This window comes from Lissotriton helveticus, chromosome 2_1, assembly GCF_964261635.1.
Source record: "Lissotriton helveticus chromosome 2_1, aLisHel1.1, whole genome shotgun sequence".
NCBI lineage: Eukaryota > Metazoa > Chordata > Amphibia > Caudata > Salamandridae > Lissotriton > Lissotriton helveticus.
Genome location: NC_136059.1, coordinates 1,663,374,523 through 1,663,399,615, shown reverse-complemented (window position 1 = coordinate 1,663,399,615; position 25,093 = coordinate 1,663,374,523). Strand labels below are relative to the sequence as shown.

The 25,093-nt window shown below is 41.4% G+C and overlaps 2 long non-coding RNA genes across 2 annotated transcripts; one reads left to right on the top strand and one right to left on the bottom strand.

Annotated features, from left to right (window-relative positions):
- Positions 1-5,737: 5,737 nt before the first annotated feature.
- Positions 5,738-6,093, bottom strand: LOC144819891 (uncharacterized). Its single transcript, XR_013607610.1, has 3 exons — positions 6,049-6,093; positions 5,872-5,952; positions 5,738-5,778 (listed from the first exon to the last, which is right to left on the bottom strand). It is a non-coding gene; the product is annotated as an uncharacterized LOC144819891 (long non-coding RNA).
- A 2,041-nt stretch (positions 6,094-8,134) lies between these two features.
- On the top strand, positions 8,135-8,490 carry LOC144819890 (uncharacterized). The gene is made up of 3 exons (XR_013607609.1): positions 8,135-8,179; positions 8,276-8,356; positions 8,450-8,490. It is a non-coding gene; the product is annotated as an uncharacterized LOC144819890 (long non-coding RNA).
- Positions 8,491-25,093: the final 16,603 nt, after the last annotated feature.

The window sequence follows — 25,093 nt, the reverse complement described above, 5'->3', positions numbered from 1 at the left end:
GTTTTGCTACACTTCTTACTTCATGTGTGCTGTTGGGCCCTCGCTCAAGCAAATAGTTTGTCAGACAACTACTGACCATGTAGTGTAAGAGCAGTGTTCATTGGGCTCCTCACCTGATAGTTTTTATTGTAAGATTTTACCTGAAGAGCCTTTGGCTGCCATATATAAATATGCCAATCAAAGCTGGCTTTACAGAAATATAAAAACGTTAAGCTATGCAATTTTTACTAGTTAAGCAGTGTCCAACTACTGCATGGTTTTGAGTGCTAACTATACTCCATCCTATTACAAATTTTTCTTCATGTGGAGACATCTCAAACCGAAAACAGTAACATCGCTTGCAGTTCCTTTGTTTGTGGAAATATCAAGCAGCATGATAGCATGAAAAATATTCACACACAGGAACACTCTTAGAACTACTGAGCAGTACATTTTTATGCAGAAAATGAAAAGTTGAAATTATGATATTGCAATAACCATATCCACATGAGGAATTAGCAGCTAAGAAATTGTGTTCTGAAAGTAAAAAACAACTGAAGTGCAAAATCCTAGATCAGATTCAACCAAAAGTAAAGAATGTCACAAATAAAACACTGACAAATATGATATTTAGGGGGGGGAATAAAACTAGAATTTTAACCAGAAGCAGCCACACAAACATCAGGAAACAAACACTCACAGGCAACTTCGGTTATTCACAGGCTCTATACAACCAGTCCTCACCAACAGCCACTCTTCATTTAAAGCCTGGCCATGGAGAAAGCTCATATAGCAGAGAACGTTGGCCAGCATGAGATCCGGCTCCTCATCCATCAGACACTCATTCAGTTGCAGACAGAGGTCTTTGCAAAGGGGCAGGGCAACCTAACCATGAAGAAGAGGGTCTAGAATATATCAGACAAGCATAGAGTCCCTGAGCATGACTTCAGTCTATGTTTCAAAGACATACAGGCTCTACATGAGGACCATCAACCTCCTCTTCAATATCATAGGAGCGGATGAATTTACCAAGGTTTATGATGCACTCCTTGGTGATGTGGCAAGGGTTGGGCTTGGATGTTGTCAGTATCAGAAACCATCCTCCAACACCTGATGGGTTGTCTGGTGGGAGAAAAGCAGTGCCCTCAATGACTGCCTTTCTTTAATTTCACTGTGACAGTGGGAGACTAGAGGCCAGAAGGCTCCCCTAGATGTTATATAAAATCCAACCTTTAGACCCAGGTTTATAGTCCGGGAATGGAAGCGATTTTCACCTTAGTACCAAAAAATTATTTTCCCCACTGGCCCACAAAACAGTCAAGGCCAATATGACAAAATGTGGATGTGTTAGGGGCCATATATTGTACCCACTTAAGCTTTATACCACCGAAGGCAATGGAACAAATGTACCAGAATCGAAAACAGCAAAACATCATCAATGAAGAGATGATGAGTGATGCTGATCTTGGGTTCACCCACCAATGTGAATGATTCCCAGGAGCAACCACTTGCTCTATAATCCTTTCTAACAACAGGATTTCATGCAACATGGTGACCTACCGCCCAAGAAGGAGATGGTTACTGGATGAATACATACATCTTTAAATCTCCCCATTCTTCACTACCCTTGACACCTCCTAATAGTTCAGACAACCGCAAAGGAATGCACACCACTACTGAGACTAAAAAATGTCTTCACCTGGCCAGCTTGTTGACACACAGAGCAATGACAAAGCATCATGGCAGCTGCAATACTTGTTTTTTGTCAATTTCTATAGTGCAAACAAGACCAATGCTGCTCCTGTGCATTATTAAAAACAACACAAAATGGTAGATGGTGCAATCAAATAAAAGCAAGAAGAATGAGTAATACTGAGGTTCAAAAAAGCATTAGCAGGTCATGTGAGTCGTCATGGTGTACAATAAGGGAGAAGGAGAACAATTGTCAAGCACTGTTGGCACAATTACTAGGGTAACCGTTGTATTATCAATGGATCCAGTCAAGTTTCGATTAGTCACTCAAATTTCTTGTTTGAAAGTGATATATGAGGAACCAGAACTGTTTGGATGGAATTTCAGGTTTTGGGAGCTCAAGAATGATTGTGGAATTTGTTTTGTTTGCCTGAAGAGAAAGGTTTAGAGTCTGAGCTATGCAGGCAGCATATGCCACGTAAGATGGTTAGCTTGTGAGATAGATAATTTTCCTCCTCATCATGGAATGTTTTGTATACAATACAAGCTGTTTTAAAAAATAGTATGCCCTCAATGGGGGGGGGGGCATTCTAAGCAGAGAGGATAGGGGAGATTTGGTCAGATTCTTTGAGCCTTAGAATTGGTGCACAGGTGCATTGAAGGGAGCATTGTATGGAGCCAGGTGGATTGTCTGGATGTCAGACAGTAGTGAGTTACCATAGGCCAACCTAGAAAGAGCTAGTAATTGCACTACTGTCTTGAAACTCTAAGCCATAGAGAGAGACTTGAGTCCTTTGAGGAGTATGATTTGATACTGAGCTCTTTTAGATGTGAAGCTGAAGTTTGAATGCAGGATCAAGTTTGAAACAAGGATAACGTTTAATGACTTGGCATTCTGTACACTGGCGGGCTTGCAATCAAGCAATTTAGTAGCATGTAGCCAGATTAGGAACTGGAAGTGCTGTGGGTGGAGAGATTGAAAGGAATTCTGTTTTCTTGGGGATAAGTTTTTAATTGTGGAGTGTCATCTAGGCCTTAATGTCATTCAAGATCACAGCCAAGGGTCGTGGGAGATACAACTTTTAGGTACAGCTTTGTGTCAGCAGCATGCAGTTGTAAGTAGATGTCCTGAGACAACTAATGGGGATCCAAGCATTGGTGAAAGGGCCTAGCAGGCAAGATTGATCAATGCAGTTCTCCCTGTTGTAGGATTAGGTGTTAGAGAGAAAGTTAATAAGTTTCTGCTGTTCTGATCAACGACTGAGGCACGATTCAAAACAGCTTAAGACAACTCTTTCAAGATTGACAGGGAAGGGCATGTGTCAAATGCTGCTATCTCAACATTCATTTTAACAGTTTACCAAGATCCAGAACTGATCTAACAAAAACACATTTTCAAATATGATATTCATTAGAAATGTGCTATCATGCACCCTAAACATGTGCTTGCACCATTTCTGGTGATTGTGGGTATCCACTCCACTCCCGGCTCATTACTCCACTTAGTGCCCCTGGAACAGCAGCAGAAAGGCTGTATAACCAAGCACACATCTACACACAAAATACAATAGATTGTGCTTTCGGACCACCTAAGGCATAGTGCAGATGCCTACACAGTTCCAGACGGGAACTGTTGTATTCACCTGAAAAGGTGTGCAAAACATCACCCAGCCATGCTTTATGCTCCAGAACATCGGTCTGAGGCAATATATGGCTATATAAGGAAAAATGATGAAACAGATGAAGACGATGATGAAGGCACACAATCACATGTCGGAGGAGGACAACGCCAGCAGGATGCCAATGCCGTTGGAATAAGAGATTACCTGAGGCACAATCATTTCTAGATCATATGTATGTCTGTGTAAATTTGATTAAAATAGCACCTTCATACAATGTCACTGAACAGTAGGCTTCCTTGCACTAAGAAATAAAGGTTTCATCTCTCCAACCATCAACTGCCATGACACAACAAACCCAAACTAATGTGTTCTGTTAAGACCCAAAGCTCAATCCACCCTCTTACCACTCTCCAAATTGCTCTATGCTTATCCACTATAAATATGACTCCTACCCACCTATTCTATTCACCAAAAGAAACCCCTAAAATATTTCATATTTGGCACCTACATAGCACCCTCTACAACCGATCATCACTAACTCACACTGTCTAGCCACTCAATAAAATACACAGCATCATATGAACATGACCAATGTAGATAAATGTATCTAGGCTTATGATGCGCTTCTTGGTGATGTGGCAAGGGATGGGATTGGATGTTCTCAGTATGAAAAGCCATCCTCTAACACCTGATGGAATGACCTGGTGAGAATATATGATAGATATGGAAAAGGGATGGACGTAGGAACCGCTGCTTAGATCACACAAATGTGTGGAGAGCAACTGCCAGAATTCCCTACTTTAGGGCATACATGTGTATAATATAGCCTTGTTTTTATTGGTAAATTACAGTGTCCCCTGACGAAGGGCGTATCCCGCCCGAAATGAATTGGGTGAGAAATAAACACTGCTTGTAACAAACCCTGGCATCTGTCTTGTTTAAGCTAGAGGCCTGGATGGGCACAGTTTATACATAAGAGCATGGGAAATTGCCATAAGAAACCCCTCATGTTGAGCCTGATTCAGAAAGTGAAAAAGAGGAGTGAAAAACGGAGTATAATTGAAAGTATGGAGTAATTTCTAAAGATGAAAAAATGATGGATTACTTTTGGAAAATTGGAGCCGAGTTGGCACTTTTCTGCAGTGCACTTGATTTGGGGCGTAAACTTTCCTCATCGCTATATATTTGTTATCTAGTGACTGCAACACATTTTGCAACATTAAGGGGATGGCCCATCTATTTGTCCTGTGTTCTGCAAGTACACAAACAATGATCACTAGTAATAATCTGTACAATGAAAAGATACCCAATGGCAACTTAATAAATCAACAAATAAAAGGACATACAAACGATTATTATTATTATTATTATTAAAACATAAAGCGGAACAGTGAGTGTGGGTGCACAAAAACGTGCTTGCTGCTCTTTTTATTAAGTGATACACTCAAGTGATAAAGCTTGTTCATCATGTGTATCAGTAAAGCACGTGTAACATGGCCGATCAAGAGAATTCTATATTTACAGTCCTAAACCTTGTGCCTGCTCCCGTACCATCCTAGAACACACAAGTGTGGCTGGGCCCAATGGGAAGGAGGGTAGGCAGGGCCTCACAATATGAACATAGAAATGATTGCCTATGCCCCCAAGTTAATTAAAGTACAAACTGACTTCCGGTACGAGTAAACCACAAATTGTTAGTTTACACAAAACATTTTATGTTTGTCAATTGAATACTCAGTTTACAAAAAGAGAGAGAATCACAATAAGCAGAACTCAGATCACTATCAACCTCATGGTTGAGTCATATATACATTCACAAATAAATCAAATTCAAAAGTGCAATACCCAACAAAATGGTGAACAATTATAAAAACATTAACTTATTCACAAATGCCAACATCACATTGAATACATGGACCATAAAAAACTTTTTACGTTTGTGAAACTAGGGCTCTTTGTAAATGTCTAGAAACCCAGAGAGAAAGTGAGAAACATCATTTGAAACAGTTGTTATGCTCACAGAGCCTGAATAGGAGCTATTCAAATGGATTTCAGGAACCAAAAGCAGTTTCCGCAATAAATGGCAATTTTGAAAAAAAACGACTGCCGACGCGTTTCGAATCCTGATTCGCAGCTTGCAGGATTCTCATCAGGGCAGATTCTATCTAGTCCATGGGCACTATTTAAAATAAAAAACAAAAGCAAAATTTTACTATCTAGCGCGACTTCTAACCATCAGTCTCCGGGCAGTTAGGTAACAAAAACAGTTTGTACCTTGTGTGATTACTGCCCACAGTTAATCATGGATTGGAAGGAATGTCGTCTGTGCTTGGTGGCCTGCACTGCAACAAAGTAATAGAGTCAATGAGCGTTGGCCGAATGCGCAGGAAAGGGAGGTTGGAAAAACATCTGTTACTCAGTTACCTGCGTTTATGTGGAAGCCGGGCCACATCTATGCCGCTAATGGTGAAGTTCTTTTAGTTTTCTGGAAAGAAGGCGGTGGAGTGCGTCTTAGTACACTGTTTATTCACCAATTAAATAATCGCATGAGCCCCTTGATATTCAGGAAGGCACTTACTTGGACGTTGGTCCGCAAAAACCTCAAGGTGGGTTCTGTTATGTGGCCCCTGTTCCACCATGCAGAGAGACAGTTGTACCTCTGTTGGGAAAAGCGGAGGGCACCATGTTACCGCTTTGCTATTTGATTCAATTTCAAGCGCTAGTCGCGTTTAGATTAAGAAATTGAGCTACTTACTTGGACAAAAATTCGCGGTACCCACAATGGGGGCTCTGTTACGAGTTCTTCACCAAGTGCTCGAATCAATATCTGCAGGGGAATGGGAGGGGGATGCATTACCGCATTGACATGTCAATATTAAATGAACAGTTTTCGGGAACGGCTGCTTCCATGCTTACCACAGTGTCAATTCCGATCAAGCATACTTGCTCCACAGCGGTGTCTCAGAGATGTGAATGTCTCTGGGCGTCGCCGGTCAGGTGGCCAAACCATCGAACTTGTGGCGGGCCAATCAGGCGGAAGACCTAGTAATGGGGCATGCTGGGACCTGTAGTGTGAAACATGAATTCAGGTTTTGGCTGACCAATAAGGTGCATTATGGGACATGTAGTGTCCAACAGCATGCACAAAATGATTATGCTCTATTGATTTCACTGAGGCTATTAAGACCCTTATTTACACTGTCAAACTTTAGGATTAGATACGCCTCTTTGCGCAACAACATTGTATCAACGTCACGGAAGTGTTTAGGGTCAATCCATGCCAGTACGGTCCATTTAAAATCAGACTCAGAGTGACCATTACTGGTAAAGTGTTCCACCATGGGGGCTGTGATGACTTTTTTCTTAAGCCGGGAGCGGTGCTGGGTAATTCGGGCATTAATCGGCTGGTTTGTTTTGCCAACATAAACTCTGTCACATGGGCAGACCACCGCATAGACGACATTTCTGGTCTTGCAATTTGTGAAGCTGTCATGCTTCCATCTGATGCCATTGTTTACAAAAACGTCACCTTCAATGGTGCTTGAACAAGAAACACAATTGCCACACTTATGATGTCCGCATATGGGTTTCAGATTCCACTGCGTGACAAGGTCGCTTTTGGGTGCTGTGATATGACTGTCTGCTCTGATTAAATGTTGTCCTATGCTTCTGTTCTTACGCATAGCGAAGATGGGTTTTTGGAGAGGATACTCTAAAGACTCAAGAAGATGCCAGTTATTCCTAATTATGTTTTTGAATTGGTTCGTGTGTTGGCCGAATGTTGTCACACAAACCAATTTTTGCAGATCTTTCTTCTCTTTCTTTTCAAGCAATGTCTCCCTGGAGGTAAATTTGGCCCTGTTCTGGCCAACACACGAACCAATTCAAAAACATAATTAGGAATAACTGGCATCTTCTTGAGTCTTTAGAGTATCCTCTCCAAAAACCCATCTTCGCTATGCGTAAGAACAGAAGCATAGGACAACATTTAATCAGAGCAGACAGTCATATCACAGCACCCAAAAGCGACCTTGTCACGCAGTGGAATCTGAAACCCATATGCGGACATCATAAGTGTGGCAATTGTGTTTCTTGTTCAAGCACCATTGAAGGTGACGTTTTTGTAAACAATGGCATCAGATGGAAGCATGACAGCTTCACAAATTGCAAGACCAGAAATGTCGTCTATGCGGTGGTCTGCCCATGTGACAGAGTTTATGTTGGCAAAACAAACCAGCCGATTAATGCCCGAATTACCCAGCACCGCTCCCGGCTTAAGAAAAAAGTCATCACAGCCCCCATGGTGGAACACTTTACCAGTAATGGTCACTCTGAGTCTGATTTTAAATGGACCGTACTGGCATGGATTGACCCTAAACACTTCCGTGACGTTGATACAATGTTGTTGCGCAAAGAGGCGTATCTAATCCTAAAGTTTGACAGTGTAAATAAGGGTCTTAATAGCCTCAGTGAAATCAATAGAGCATAATCATTTTGTGCATGCTGTTGGACACTACATGTCCCATAATGCACCTTATTGGTCAGCCAAAACCTGAATTCATGTTTCACACTACAGGTCCCAGCATGCCCCATTACTAGGTCTTCCGCCTGATTGGCCCGCCACAAGTTCGATGGTTTGGCCACCTGACCGGCGACGCCCAGAGACATTCACATCTCTGAGACACCGCTGTGGAGCAAGTATGCTTGATCGGAATTGACACTGTGGTAAGCATGGAAGCAGCCGTTCCCGAAAACTGTTCATTTAATATTGACATGTCAATGCGGTAATGCATCCCCCTCCCATTCCCCTGCAGATATTGATTCGAGCACTTGGTGAAGAACTCGTAACAGAGCCCCCATTGTGGGTACCGCGAATTTTTGTCCAAGTAAGTAGCTCAATTTCTTAATCTAAACGCGACTAGCGCTTGAAATTGAATCAAATAGCAAAGCGGTAACATGGTGCCCTCCGCTTTTCCCAACAGAGGTACAACTGTCTCTCTGCATGGTGGAACAGGGGCCACATAACAGAACCCACCTTGAGGTTTTTGCGGACCAACGTCCAAGTAAGTGCCTTCCTGAATATCAAGGGGCTCATGCGATTATTTAATTGGTGAATAAACAGTGTACTAAGACGCACTCCACCGCCTTCTTTCCAGAAAACTAAAAGAACTTCACCATTAGCGGCATAGATGTGGCCCGGCTTCCACATAAACGCAGGTAACTGAGTAACAGATGTTTTTCCAACCTCCCTTTCCTGCGCATTCGGCCAACGCTCATTGACTCTATTACTTTGTTGCAGTGCAGGCCACCAAGCACAGACGACATTCCTTCCAATCCATGATTAACTGTGGGCAGTAATCACACAAGGTACAAACTGTTTTTGTTACCTAACTGCCCGGAGACTGATGGTTAGAAGTCGCGCTAGATAGTAAAATTTTGCTTTTGTTTTTTATTTTAAATAGTGCCCATGGACTAGATAGAATCTGCCCTGATGAGAATCCTGCAAGCTGCGAATCAGGATTCGAAACGCGTCGGCAGTCGTTTTTTTTCAAAATTGCCATTTATTGCGGAAACTGCTTTTGGTTCCTGAAATCCATTTGAATAGCTCCTATTCAGGCTCTGTGAGCATAACAACTGTTTCAAATGATGTTTCTCACTTTCTCTCTGGGTTTCTAGACATTTACAAAGAGCCCTAGTTTCACAAACGTAAAAAGTTTTTTATGGTCCATGTATTCAATGTGATGTTGGCATTTGTGAATAAGTTAATGTTTTTATAATTGTTCACCATTTTGTTGGGTATTGCACTTTTGAATTTGATTTATTTGTGAATGTATATATGACTCAACCATGAGGTTGATAGTGATCTGAGTTCTGCTTATTGTGATTCTCTCTCTTTTTGTAAACTGAGTATTCAATTGACAAACATAAAATGTTTTGTGTAAACTAACAATTTGTGGTTTACCCGTACCATCCTGGCATAACAAGCATTATGGGACCCTTTAGCCAACTTTTTGGAGGAAAAAGTAATATTATTTATGAAAACTTTCCTGCAATCCAGAGTCAGCCAGATGTCTCTCTGGACTTTTGGTCTGGCTTTCTCCTGAAGCTGTGTTTCATCTAGAGAGCTTTGAATACTGTATCTTGGAGCAGATTCAGAGGGGGTTACAATTACCCAAATCTGGCTACCCTATTAAAATGTATGTAACCACAGTCACTGTATAACTCTCACCATTTAGTTTGTACTATTTTATCCAATGTTTTATCATTTTTAACTTATGCTGCTAAACTTTGTTGTTTTATTGTATTAAACTGTTTTACTATGGTAAATATTTATTGTATTTTTGTGTTGCCGGATTTTATTGGATCTTTTATGGCCTTTGCTACAGTAAAGATATTTGACTGATTGCAGGCTCAATCTCTGTCTGCGTCGGCAAAGTGTTTCACCACTGCCGACGCAGAGGACTCCTCTGCTAGCAAATACTACTCTCCCGCCTTCATGGAGGCAGCATTGTGCTGAACCTATTTAGATTTCACAGTTGTGCTGTCAGTGTTCTAGTGTCGGGTTGCCAACAGAATGAATCCGCCGTGGTACGTGGTCAACATTGGAATATTCCTGTTACTGTAGGCTAAATGCTAACATCACACACCTGATGTGTTTCGGCCAACTATTTGTACCTGTATTCCACACTATAAAACACACTCCATTTCAGACCATCATCCATACCCAAGTCCATAATACACCCCATCTTAGAAAAGGCAAAATGTGGACCAGAATAGTCAACAGAGTGGATGCTGTAGCAAAGAACCTACACTCACAGGAGGAAATTAGGAAGAGGTGGAATGACCTGCAGAGGAGAGTGCATTCCTTGGCCTCCTAGAATACCTGGAGGCCCAGAGGACTGGTGGTGGTTGTACCAGCCCACCTTACAACTATATGCCTGGGAGGAGAAGGTCTAGCAGATCTCACAACCCGAAGGCTTGGCAGGAATCCCTGATGGATTGGAGGGTACACTAGACTGGTGAGGTATACTTTTCAATACACCACTAAACCTAAATATACTGTTTGCTTTCAAGTTTGCTGCTGCTAATGTATTCAGCACTATTTATTTTATATAGAAACCTAAATATATCAATATATCAGTAACATCTTGCTTGTCTTGTTTGTTTGAATGTATTGAGTTGTATTTAAGATAACAGGTTTCAATAGCCATCACGCCACGTGATGTTATGGTGCTAGTAAGTGTTTGTACTCCTAATAACATATGCATGTGTCACATAGTAAATGACTGTTCTCTTTTTACTGCAGAACTACACCAGGTATGTTTAAGTTACAATTTTGCAAGTGTATTGAATGTTTCACTAAATTAACTACAACTCCCATAATGCATAGTTTCAGTTTTGTGATAATAATATTGCCATTTAATTTTGCTTATTCTCCCTTTTCTAGAATATTTTCACATATGGAAAAGTATAAATTATTGTTCAATCTCTATTTAATGCTGTCTTTTAATAAATGTTTGTGTTGAATTGTTTATGTTGTCCTTTTCTTGTCATGTAATTGAATTGATGTAATTAGTTTCACAAATCAATATTTGCTGACCGCTTAAAATCTAAGGCATGTAAAACTGTTTGCTGATTCAAAGTGCCATGTGTGAAAATGTAACTCTGCACTGTTTATATGATTTCTAATGCTAAACACCTCCCTAAGTTGTGTACATGTCTGTTTTTTAGCCTGCTAGGCTTTGGAATGGTAAACTTCACGTGTCTTCTCTCTACTGTGTTGTGTTGAATGGTTGGTACATTTCATGTATACTAACTAATTTATCTTTTTTTCATTTCAGGACATATATTTACCTGTTTATTTGAAGTAGAATTATATGAAGCATAAACTGTGTGTGTAATGAATTACATTTCCACTGAAAGGTTTAATCATGATATTCAATTCCTTTTCCCTTTTAGGTTGCTATATTATATTTGTTTAAAACTCATTGGATGTGTAACATACTTTTACAAAACAAGTATTTTTTTACATAGATTATAGGCCCAACAGCCAGAGCACGTGTCCAAACATATGTGTCTCGGGATACCTCCACTCCAGCCCAGGATCAAGCCTCCAGGGAGGACTCCACTCCTGAAAGTCCAGATGAAGAGGAGCGGCCTGGTACATCTAGTCTGCCTGGGAAGATGGTTCCAGTGAATTTCCCTCGGCCCACATCTACACCTTCCACCCTACCTGTTACAACACCTCAGCATTCGGATATCTCCACTTCCTATGTCTAAATCAACATAACAGCCATCTTGTGCCCCCCAGCTCAGGCTACTGGTGAGACAACACCACCACTACCTGCAGTTCAGCCAGGACCCAGTGGGATGGGGCACACTGGCTCTAGGCCACAGATTAGTGGGGGTAAGGGTCCTAGGAGGATTTCTGTGGGCCAACATAGTGACGCCACTGGGGTCACAGTCACACTGCCATAAATTACAGGGGAACCTCCAATTTGTTTGATACAGTCACAGTCACACAGGCCACCATCAACCAAGACTTAGGATCCCCCATCAGTCCTAAGATATGTTGGGCCAGGTCCTTACAGAGCTCCGGGACATGAAGCAGTTGCAGAGGGAGTACAATATAGAGATGAAGGATCTCCACTCCAATTTGGGATCCTTGACTGCAGTGCTGCAGGACATTTTCACACATAGGTACATGGTTTTTCCAATACCATCCTCCCCTTACTGTAGTCCTACTACACCTGGCCCAACTACACCTGCATCAGCCACAGAAAGGGAGGCCCTGCCACAAGAGTCAAAACCTACACCCACCTGAATCTCTGCAACTGGGGATCCACCAGGCCCCCTCAGGGGGGACATTCATCCGGGCCACCAGGAGAGGATGGCAAGACCCCCACCACCAGCAAGAGATACAGAACCTAATTTTCTCCAGTGTGTGACTACCATACACACTGTGGACTATTTTCTGGTCACATGTTCCTTTCTGAGGCCAGCTGTATTTTGGACATTGGACTTCAAACACTTTTTACTCAACTATTATGGTTTCATTCACCATGAGTTACATTTTTATTGTTTTTTGGGTGCTTTTTCGTTTACATCCACTTTTACTTTACTTGCTTTTGTTTAATAAAAGCAAAAAAAACAGAATCAAAGACTGGTGTTGTAGTTATTTTCTGTATTAATTAAATTGTTTTTCCTTCCATCATACATTTAAAAATGTAAAGAACCAAATGATTGTATATTCATAAATGAATTGCAAGTAGGTAAGGTTTCTCACTAATTTCTGCCATGACAATAAAATACAAACAGCAAAAACTCATCAACTAGTATTTCATTAAATTAGAAACAGATTGTTCAGTCAACTTTTTGTTTAACATAACAAATCAAACATAACACAAATGCTCAGTGTCATTTTAACATTTACAGTTCCACACCTTGCCACCATGGAAAAAGGGGATATAATCAAATGAATCCGATTCAATAGGCTTGATATTATTGGATTATGTCATCAGTTGGAACCAGATATTCTGCCTCACAATAGAAATTGCACAACAATAGGACCAATATTCCTAAATCATGGCAGTCCTCCATTTTGTGCCACAGGACCAGTCCAATAAACTGTTGCAGTATCATGGGGAATGCCACAACCAACTTTCAGTGGTGTGCTACAAATCTTTCTTTCTACAATGATGAGACACATCAACATATTCATACACGTAATACAAAATGAGCATTTTGCCAATGTGAAAGGGGATGACTATGCTTTTGTTTGACTGCCACATGTGGTCAGAACACATCAAGCAGCACATATTAGCTTGGTGCCACAATTCAACAGAAAACAAGTCCAATGCAATCTTCAAAACATCCATTCAATCACTGTGCAAGTTGTCTCTGTACAAGATATATACAACAAAAGTCTATGTGTGTTTTCCACAGAATCAACCCATGTTCCCTTTGTATTTTGCAACAGCAGCATATGTCATAGCAACAAAATGTCTAAATGAAGATGATATGGTGAAGGATCCTAAAACAGATCAAAATAACAAGATTAATTTCATATGCATTAGACCCATTACAAACGAGTAATTTTGAGGACACTTTTTATAACAACAATCAAAGATAAACATTCAAAATGAACACAGTAGTCAATCTGTTAACACTTTGATCAACAAACATCTTTGGCCTGGATTTCAACTTACCCTTTCTGAAAAATGTCCAGTACAGACTGTTCTCCTCATTAGATTAAAAGTTGGTTTATTCTTAATGTCATAATATGTAAATGTATACTTACAGTCCCGTGAAGAAGTTGTCTATAACAACTTGACATAAGTCAAATCCTTCCTCTTCACCACTATCATCTTTATTTGGGCTCTTCATGGTCTTCATCTTTTGTGATGTATGGGATGTTCCGTCGTAGGGCCAACATGCAGCAGGCCATGGTGATTTGGTGGCCCTAAGGCAATATGTATGCCATCAATTGCTCCACCCACATGTGATAAGGAACCCAAACCATAGATATTGCACTTCACATTCGCAAAATCCTCATATCATGAAAACTGGATGTAGCTGTTGATGTGTCTCTTCATTGATGAAAGAATTTCTTGTAGCACATCACTGAAAGTTGGCTGTGACATTCTGCCAGATACTGCCACAGTGTATTTAAATGATACCGTGGCCACGAAATAAAGTACTGCAATGTGTTTGACAATTGGTGTAATAGATTTGGGATTTCTGTTATGAGGCAGAAGATCTGGCTCCAGATGATGACATAAATCCATTATAATGTTCCTATTCAATCTGAACTTTTTGATAATATGCCATTCTTCCATGATGGCAAGGTTGAGAAATAGGTGATACACTTGAGGTTGTCGTCTCCTCACTCTCTCAGGGTTCAAATGTCTTCATTGAAAAATGTTAGAACATTTTTAAACATTTTCCACATATTTATTTTTGATTATTAACACAAGTGTCATGTTGTGCTAATAATATATATGGTTTCACAACATATTTAGATCTAACAATTGTTTTTGTCATTTTTACTTCATAAATTTCATTTTAGCTGATAATATTTAAATATGAAAAAATGTGCACATTTTGTTTTCATCCAAAATACTGTCAAAGGAGTTGTAAACAACACTGTACAACTATTGCCTTTAACCACAGTAATGCACTACATATGAATGTTTTTTTAAAAATACATTAGTGTCCTTCGAAGTTTGAATATGCCATTTTGAGTGGTGGTGACGCACTTAAGTCACAAACACACTGTTTGTCCTTGTAAAATGGTGGGTGCCTGACCAGGGCATTTGTAATCAGACGTTCGTGGAGGAAATTGACCGTGTAATGGGTGTTCAACTCCATGACGGAGACAGCCATAGGCTAATGTGTGTGAAAACAATGTACGAGGGCCAAAGGCTGGGTCCATCTCCACTGATGATCACATACTTTGTGTACGTGTATGCAGCAGTTAAAAAAAATCAGTTGCCTCCTACACTGCAGTCATCAAGTACTCTTCAACTTTTGCTGCTGTTTGAGACCTCTGGGAGCAACCATGCCAAGATGAGCAGGTGGCAGGGCCCCAGCCCTCTCACCAGAGGAGCTAGAGCTGTTGGCAAAGGAAGTCCTGCCCCTATATAGCCAGCTCTATTGCTCACTGAGGAACAGTCACATGTTTTAAATGTATATGTGAATCTGCCTGGTTTATTTTCGATTAACACAGGCTACCATGTCCAATTCCAATTCAATTCTTTATTATGTTTTGGAACTCCGAGGAGATCCACATAAAAACCATACATGATACAAGACCCATTCAATGCAATAAAGACGTCTACAATGTTTACAAAAATATAGAGTAATCAGATTCACTTTCTGCAAAAGCCATCAATAAATAGCTAAAAAACATTTAAAAAAGTTAAAAATGTTAAAACAGAAAATTTCATTTGGGGGATTATACAATGCAAGTAAAAAAGAGTTAGCATTTAAAATACCCAATTGCAAACATACATATCTTAACCACTTACGCTACCATGTCCATTTGAGTTCCTGTGTGAAGTGAGTTGATTGATGTGACGTGTCATACATGTTGCTCCTTACATGAGACAATGATGTTGGGGATTTGTAAGCACTTTACAATTTTACAACAACATTAGTATGTGGTGTGTGATTAAAGCCCTAGATTCTTTTTGGTGTGTTTGTAGAGATATATTTACGTATATATTTTTATTACGTGTGAAATATAGAAATCTGACATCATGTAATTTAGAAAGCACATTATATTGTCTTTACAACTGTACATATATATGTTTTCTGTGCAAACCAAATGAAAATGATGTTTGCTATGTGTATCGTCCCACAAATCACTCAGCCTAGATGAGAGGTCTCCAAACAGTTGATTAGAAGCTACCAGTAGGGCGCAGACCCCTTCAGAGTAGCACACAGCCTGAGGTCAGTTATTAGATTGCCACAAGGTCATTTTTTCATATAAAAGTTAAGGAAAGGCTTTGTTCATTTGACATCATGATCATCAGGCTGCATATAGCAAGGCCTGACGATGAGCAATGCTCAGTCAGAATCATGCGCTAGGCTGGGGCTGAGTCACAGTGGCAATTACCTGAAGTACTGTGGTATACTTGTCATAAATATATTTCCTCATCAACTAAAATTTGGACGTCTGAGAAAAAATATGCCACGGAATGCTTTTAAATGGATTGCAATTGAAACAGAGAGTTACCCAACTTCCTGAGCGAACACTTCATTTCATTTTTCTCCAATTTTAAAGTGTTTAATTTCCAAACTGCTGGCCCCTTGCTCCCAATAGCCAGTAATCACTGTGCCATAAGTATGAACGCAATATACAGCCCTTTTTTTAAATGCAAGTGTAGAAAAATGTTCCATGGTATGAAGTATTTGTTAGAATATTGATCTGCATTTTTAAATTCCCCCAATTCAAAAGGACATACATTTGTATGTTTGTGTCATCCATGTAACAGTGCCACATATGCGAAAAGGTATGTCCTGTGCTACATGTACATACCACACAGACTCTGTCAACCGTACAGTTATATCCTATTCATAAGTATACATGTTCATACATCCCCAATGATCACGCTCTCACTGACACACATGGCAGTCCTTTCATAGTGCCCTTAGTCATAGTATGTAGTTCAAACCATAGTATCGGGCTCTATGGACTTTAGGCATCAAGTCAATGAATCTGGCTGTGATGGTGTCTGGTAACAATGCCCAAGTTGTTTAGCCTTCAGTAGTTCACAATGTTTTGCACTGATCTGAAGTAGCTCACTTTAGAGAAGATGTAGGAGCCACGTGGGCTAGATGATGTCGCTGGCCTAGATTTGTTAGTTTAGGACATGACAAGGGATGAGGGTAGTCAATAAGTCACTGCAAAAGTGTGTATTAATACATTTGTTTTGGTCAGCATGTGAAAACGCACGTATGGTAACTTATGATTCATGCTTGTGATAGATGCTGTAAAATTGTGTTACATCAACATAGACAACCAAAAAGTCGTAAACCATTCTTTTTTCTTTCATTTCTTGTATCCATACAGGAGAACACCATCAGAAGCGAGAAATCTGGAAGGCTGTCCCTAGACCCCTGCAGGGTCTAAAAGCAGTGCTGCCTCCATTGCAGAAAGAGTGGGAGGAGCTACGATGCTGGCCCAGTAAGTCAGCCAAAGTCCAGCTCGGGCAGTCCTCCCAGTGTGGGAAGCACATGCACCGCACAATGACCCCCCCTTTGCTCGCATACTTGTGGTGGTCTATCCCCAGCGTGATGTGCAGGTGAAAGCCCAATAGCAGCAACAAGGGAGTAAGTTCCTCTTTTAGTTTCAATGTTACATAACACATTTTATGTTACAGGCAGGATGTTTACCATCAACATTAAGGGCGACCCATGTCTAACACACAAGAAGAGTTCTTGAAGGTGTAGGTTTTGCACAATGTGCATGATGACCTGATTGCTTGCTGTTCACCACCACAGAACTGTTCTGAGCAGACATATGGCTGCCTAAACTACATATATATTTTAGGTTGTTTGATGTCATTAGGGACAGTTGTACCAAACAGGCCACTAGTCGTTGTTGTATCAGGTGTGATGCTCTTTCACTATTGTGGATAATGTAATGGTAGACCAATTATATGTGACATAGCATACTATGCACTTTTGATACAGTAGATGTTCCAAATATTACATTGGTAAGTTGCAATTTTACACAAACAAGAGTGAGTATATGAGCCAAAATACCTAGTCACATCAGAATTAATGGCTACCTTTTGGAGGCTACACATATCCCAATTGTGTTTTGCATCAGATATACTGTTTCATACATGTCAAAAGCCACGCATTTCCATAATGACTTGTTCCTTCTCAAATGTGTATGTAAGCCAGTGTGTGTTTTGTAGAAATACTTGTGATAGGCATATACTTTTTGTAGAAAGTAGAAACTCAGACTGGAATGTGTACACAATGGTGTACATATATACATGTAACATATACCCAAAACCATTTATCAATGTCCTTTGTTATGTGCAGATGATAACTTAATGATGGAGAAATATTGGATACTTGAAGGGACTTTGGCAGATTGCATGTTCCATCACATATATATTGGAGTATCCCATCTTGAATACTCAAAATGTGGCCCAACTCATGACTCATTTGGAAAATGGTGAAATGCATTAAGGTGTGATCAGTTTCATATTATGAATTGCATTTGATTCTTTGTTGTGGGTATCATATGTGATTCATGTATCTCATATTTACTTTGATGTGGTGCCACTTTTGCCTAAGGTGAAAGGCACCATATCTTCTTCAAGAATTTCAAAATGATGAGACAACATTTAAATAATTGGAGATAATTTGGAGTCAAATGTGAATAAGTAGTTGCTCTGTACTAAGGTGGATTAGAAATATATCAAGCCCAATGTATTTACTTATCCTTTTGTAGTAATTTGTCACTTCACGATAAACTATGGCTACATTTCTTAAACAGATTCACTGAATACACAGTGCGTGATACTTGATAAGCTACTTCACTACTGTACCTATATATGTTGTATTAGTTTAATTTGTATTTTTGTATTTTTAATTTTCTTATAAGAATGGATTGTGATTTTTTTGTTCCTTACTTTGCAGCCCTGATGATGTCCTAAGGAGGACGAAACACATAGGCTGCTCTTAACAAAAAAAAGGCTGCTCTTAACAAAAAGCTGTTTTTTGTGGAATTAATGATCTGAATGGAATAACTGTCATATTGATTGGATCCATGTATTAATGAACTTTTTTGTTGGAATTTGGACTTGGACTTCCTAAATCCTTTTGCTTTGGATTATTGATTATCATAATTGGAGAATAAAGAAGAAAGAAACTTATATGGATTTTAACATTTCATTTATTAAACAGACGCTCCTTCCATTACTATTTTCATTGCTGGCACGTGATTGGTCTTAACGGTGGTACATAGGAAGTGGAGCGCCGCAACTAATAATACTCAATTGGACTACCACATATTATCTCACTAGTGCATACGAAGTGCTTCCCTCATCGTTATTGATTTGCATACAAAAACTAAAGTTTTACCTTGTGAACATGACAAGACTGACTAGACGATATAGTCAGTCTATAACAACTGTTACAAGAAAAGCTACAAAAACTGGATCTGTCACTATTCAAATTACATAAATTACAACTTGAATCAAGTGTGGATGTCAAACAATGCATTGGTGATGTGGAACACTAATTTCTCTTCCCCCTATGTGACTCCAGAGCAGCAGAGAGCAGCAGAGAGCAGCAGAGAGCCGTGGAGCTGTGGAGAGCACTCTGATCAGTTTGCCGTGAGCGACAGCAGTAGCAGCATCGGCAAAACACCAACGAATTACGACCGCAGCGGTCTGAGCTCTCTTCACAAATCCCCGCAAAACGCCGACCGGGCAGAGGCTTGGAATGCCGGCAAAGTGCCTAGTGGTGAGACCCGTGGCGTGTGTGCAGCGAACGAGCGGGAACACCGGGAGGACCACACACTGGGAACCACCGCGGAAGATCAGCAGAGACAGCGGATTGCCCAGGGTAACAAGGAGTTGCGGTCTAAGGACCACGGAGCAAGCGAAGAGTCAAGCGAAGAGTCTCCAGCACACCAGCGCCTGCCTTCCACCCTGCCACCCGGCCATCTCCCTTTCTGCTCCCCTGTACCTCTGTACATCTGCCCCGGCGTGTTCCAGTGAGTTTCGAGGCAGAGGCAGCTTCGAGGGGAGATCTAGTCCAGGTCTTGCGGAGTGATCACGTGAGCAGATGCAGCATTGGCAGTAGCAGCGGCGGCGGTGAAGCGGTGGCGGTAGTTGGAGCTCAGGAGAACGGCGGAACTGCGAACGCGAGAAACCGCAAGCCGCACCAGGTGCTACAGTGCTACAGCTATAGCGAAAGTCTAGGATCACAGCAGGAGTGGCGTAGGAGTTGCCCTGCTGCAGTGTTGCGATAAGCCGTGGATCCCGCGAATTGTAGCAGGACTATTACATAGAGGCTGCGCACAGAGGCTGCAGCGTGGAGTCGTGGGATTTGCAGGAGGCTGCGAGGGGGCTATAGCAGTCCTTGCCAGGAGAGCGGAGTCCCTGTCTCAGGCTTCCCGATTCATCGAGTGCAGAGCTGCAGGGGACGGAACCTAGAACATCGTGGTCTTACCCTAAGTTAAAGCCTCAGCCTCAGTGCCGGTTTTGATTTGGTTTGGGCACCAGGCACCAGTTAAGCGCAGCAAGCAACCTTTGCAACTCCTGGTGAAGCTTGAACCGTACTGTATATTTAGAGCATTTCAGCGGCATAAGTCTCTACCCTATGCGCAAGATGACTTCAAAAAAATTACGCTCCGGTCGCGTACTTACCTCATCTCCTAGCTGTATAAGGAAATTGAGGAGATCATATAGTGGAACAAAAAATTTACAACATCTTTGCTATAAATCTCAATCTCAATCAACTATCACGGGCTTCTTTCGGAAAGCTCCCCTGACTGTTCCTGCAGAGGCAATATTGGGACAAGATAGCATGCATTCCAAGTTTGCCTTAGTAACATCGCCCCTCCTGTCGACAGGGGAAGTTCAGGGAAACCCTTATGATTCCACGGGGAGTTTGAAAATGTCCTAAGAAGGGGCAAGGGGCAAGGGGCCAGATAAGATCAGGCACGGAAGATGAACCAATTAGCTCTTTACTAAATATATCTTCAAGGACAAACTTGGTTCCTGGCCCTTGTGGTAACGATTCAATCCAATGGTTTCAACAGTCACAACATAGCCTATACACCCCTTCGAATCCATAAAAAACGGAGCTTCCTGCTGTTGGTATACCTGTTGCTTCGGACACTGATCTGCATGCAGTCATGGGTTCGGATCATCCTCTTAACCAGCAGAATCAGGAATCCTCTTGACTGAGCAGAAAAAAATCATCCAGCAGGATCGAGGGTAAATATGTTGCCATTATGGAGGGGAACTTCGGCAAGGGACTCAGTGTAGAGGGTGTGTTTGGGGATGTTGTAGGAACTAGGGAGGATGCCGGGAAGGATATTATTGCAATTGTGGAAACGGCTTCATTTAGTGGAGAACCCAACTTAAGGGAAGAATTTACACTCCCAGATTTTGACACTGATGTTCAAACAAGGGGGTGGGGAGCCATTAACATACACCCTGCGAAGAACTTTGTGAAGAGCGGGTATCCAATGAGCAGTCTGATGGAGAAGAACATTTGCACCATAAACTCCCCCCTCAGGCGCTTCTCAATGCCCCTATTATATTGTAGTACAAGTCCCCTGAATGGTAACTCCGTGGAGTCCTTCTACGATGCTCATGATGTTCATGATGTATTTTTGCCTTGTTCACAACCCAAGTTGAGCAACGAGAGGGATGGTGTGCCTTCGGAATTCTTTGTATGCATTGAAAGACTCTTAAGTTCTATTTTGATTTTGTTGGAGAAATCTGTTTTTAGTTCAGATCATATGCTGGAAATGATCTCCGTAATGCTGTTTGAAATACAAAAATTAAATAAATTAGGCACCATTATTCCCCCCTCCATTATACCTGCACGATTGGATGAACAAATCGGTGTTAGTCCCCCTTTATTTGCCCCCTGCGTAGAACACAGAGACGTGTCTGTTCAAGCTGGTACACCTCTCTTCTCACTGTCCCCAATAGAAGCTTCCTGCAACCTTGAAAATGAAGAGCTAGGTTTAAGCTTACTCTTTGAGGAAGCTGCAGTGGGCCCTCTTCTGGGACACGTCCCACTAAAACTTTACCCTTTAATTATTAAGGGGAAAAGGGGGGCCGGTGAAGCCATTAAGGAAGCAGAGAATATTGAGGGTCATGTTGGGCAAAAAGGCGTGGGAGTGTTAGAGGGGGAGGTCCAAACTCCATTTGCCCCTCAGGCCCAACCTCCAAACCCCCTGGTGGACTTGGGACCAAAAGTAGTGAAGAGGAGTGGGCTCTTAATAAACTGCAAAGGAGAAAATAGGAATAAGAAACAAAAAAGGAGAAGACGATTACCTAAAAGAAAAATGTCAAAGTTACACTTCCCACAGATCCCAGATAGTCAGAGTGTTGCTCAGACTGCAACGGAGGAGGGTGGTTGTCAACTACTCACTGGAGAAGGTGCATCCAGGAACCCAGTTGCAGTACTTCCGTCTCCTAATGGGAGAGTTGGGGCTACTGGAGCAGTAGCGGCATCATCAAGTTTTCCGCTGCAGTCCCCTTTAGTACCTCATCCTCTTCTGCCTAGTGAGGGGGATGATCCCTTGGGGAGTAGAAATATATTGGGAGGTGTAGACTCTACATTTCAAATATTGTCCACAGTTCGGGGGTGTTGAACCAGATGGTAAACTAGAGGTGGGGTCTCTCACACAGATCGAGTCCAACGCGAAGGTACAGGTGGTTAATAATGGTGATAAGGTGCCTCTATGGATTCCACAAAAAAATGCGGTAAAGAAAGTCAATACGGTGCAGTCCGCTTCATCGCCCATAGTGGATTTCATCTGGCTATATGAGTCCGAATATGTTCCGATAAATAGAGGACTCCTTCTCAAAATCTTTTCTGAAATAGAGGCATTGCAGTTGTTAGAAAGCAGGGATATTTTAAATGTGAATATTATCCAGCACGAGAATGTTTCCTTTTCTAGAGTCACCTTTTGTTCCCTGTTAGTGGCCAACTTAGCCATACAGAACAGCGAGCACTTTTTAAAACGAGGGTTAGATATATCTTCTGTAGCAAATTTTGAGGATCATTCTACTAGGCGTAGTACAATCCCATGCCCTCAAGATCTGAGGCCGGGTAATCCCGTGGTGTTGAACGACATGGGCCCAGACTTCGAGTCTCCTATTGGCAACGCTAAAAATATTATGGTCTCATTAAATAAAAAGGGCCGTTCAATAAACTTGGTGCCTGATTCTGTAGTTGCGTGTCATCCCCCTAATAAAGAAGATGACTTAGCCCAGTGGAGTTGGGTAGCAAAAACCCTGAATACCAACCGTTCAGAGGTAAAAAGAAGTGCTCCTCTGAGGTAGCCAGGGGGGCTACTTCTGTCCTGGAACATGGCTGGTCTGGGGCACGATGAAGAAAAATTGAATTATTTAAAATCTTTAAATCCTCTGATTATATGCCTACAAGAGACTTGGGCGTGCAAAGATCTCAATTGTAATGGGTTTTTTACTCTCTCTTGTTACGCTAAGCACTCTGAAAGGGGACATGCTAGTGGGGGGATGGCCATTTTGCTTAAGAACAGTATTAATTGGAATAGGAAAGTTTTTTACCATCTATCTAATCTCTGCATTTGCCTGAATTTGGCATGCCTGGAAGATTCCGATAGGCCCTCCTTCTTCCTGGTGGCAAATCTCTATATCCCCCCAGGGAATAATTATGACCATCTGTTGAGTTCACTTTTTTTATATATCAAAGAGATAGCCACCATGGAAGAATGCCCTCTAGTGATATTAGTGGGAGATTTACATGCAAAAATGTCCAACTCGTCCCAGGTATTATATGCTAACCCAGATAAGGAAGACATTTGGCACATTCCCGAGTCGTTTTTACCGGATAAAATAAAAACGGACAAGCGGGGACTCCTCCTGCTCAATAGCATTAGAAGTACAGACTTGGTCATCCTAAATGGGAGGATACCAGTCTATAAAACAGCCCAATTTACCTTTCAGTCTTCCCGTACACAAAGCCTAGTGGACTATGTAGCTATTTTGTATCAAATGTTTGGGGCCTGTGAAAATCTTGAGGTTATTCCATCAGTATGGAGTGATCACAGTGTAATATGCTTGACTTTGGCCTTTAACCTATCTGCACTGAATCAAGGGCACTTCTGCCAGGGCTCGATTGTTTTTAATAAATCTAATGGTCGTTCATTTTGGACACATAAAAATATCGTTGAGGTAGGCATGATGTTGAAAAAAAGTCTTCCAGAACAGTATGGTAGCCTTTCTGTTAATATTATGCAATTCTCTGAGGCACAAATGAGGGAGATAAAAAATGTAAGGTCAGTACCCTCTGGCCGACGTAGAACAAATCAGGATCCCTCTATCCTGAAGGCTTTAAATTACAAAATTAACAATTTAGTTCGGAAGCAATGCAAACAATTTTCTATATGTGTGCAACGGGAAATTAATCGCCTAAAGCGAGTCAGAGGCCGGTATAAATTAAGAGTAAAGAGAGATGAGATGGATGCAAAATGGATAGGGTTGAGAGAAGCAGCGAGAGCTAAAGATACAAAACAGTATTGGCACCTGATCGCAGAGTATTGTGATTCTAGACAGAGGGCACTCCCCATTCCGATCCCAGAAAGGGAGTGGGTGGACTACATTTCACTACTATATAAATCTAACAGCTCAGTCCCTTTTCAGATGCCTGTAATAGAGGAGGCTGTCTGTGTTGAGTATGGTCCCCCGTCAAGGGCTGAAGTGATGGGTTATATAAAGAATGCTAGAACCTCCGGTGCACAAGGACCGGATGGTATACCAATTATGCTAATTAAAAAGGATCCAGCTGCATGGGGAGCCCTCATGGTGCCACTATTCAACTACTGCTTTCAATCGATTAGTATTCCCTCATCTTGGAAGGGGAGCATTATAGGTCCGCTGTATAAAAAGGGCTCAAAAAGGTCACCTGCTAGTTTTAGACAGATCACACTGCTGGACGCTGCGGGCAAATTATTCGCAAAAAGCATACTTCAGCATGTGCAGCAATGGGCCCAAGACCAGAACATCTTGCCGCCAGAACAGGCTGGTTTTCGAAAGAACCACGGAACGCTGGATAACATCGCGGTCGTCCAGACCATTGTGGAGAAATATGTTTTCTCAAAAAATATGTCAGTCTATTCAGCTTTTATTGATTTCTCCACAGCGTTTGACAAAGTGGATCTTCAGACGCTGTCAAAGCTCTCTCATCTTGGTATGCAATACCATCTTCTGGGCCTTATAATTGAATTACACACAGACACTTGGTGTCAAGTGGCGATGGGTGGCTCGCAGGGGCTTTCCTGCAGGATTAATACACATAACGGTCTCACGCAGGGTTTCCTGTTGGCCCCCCTCTTGTTTTCTCTTTATATTTTTGACCTCCCGAGAAATTAAATTCAGTGAAGGGGGATGCCCTAAAATTGGTACTATGTTCTTTGGCTCCCTACTATATGCAGATGACGTTGCAATTTTTGATTTAACTCCCATTGGTTTGCAGCGTCGTCTGGATGTTTTAACTAAATATGCGGAGGACCATTGTTTGAAAATCAATATTGCTAAAAGCAA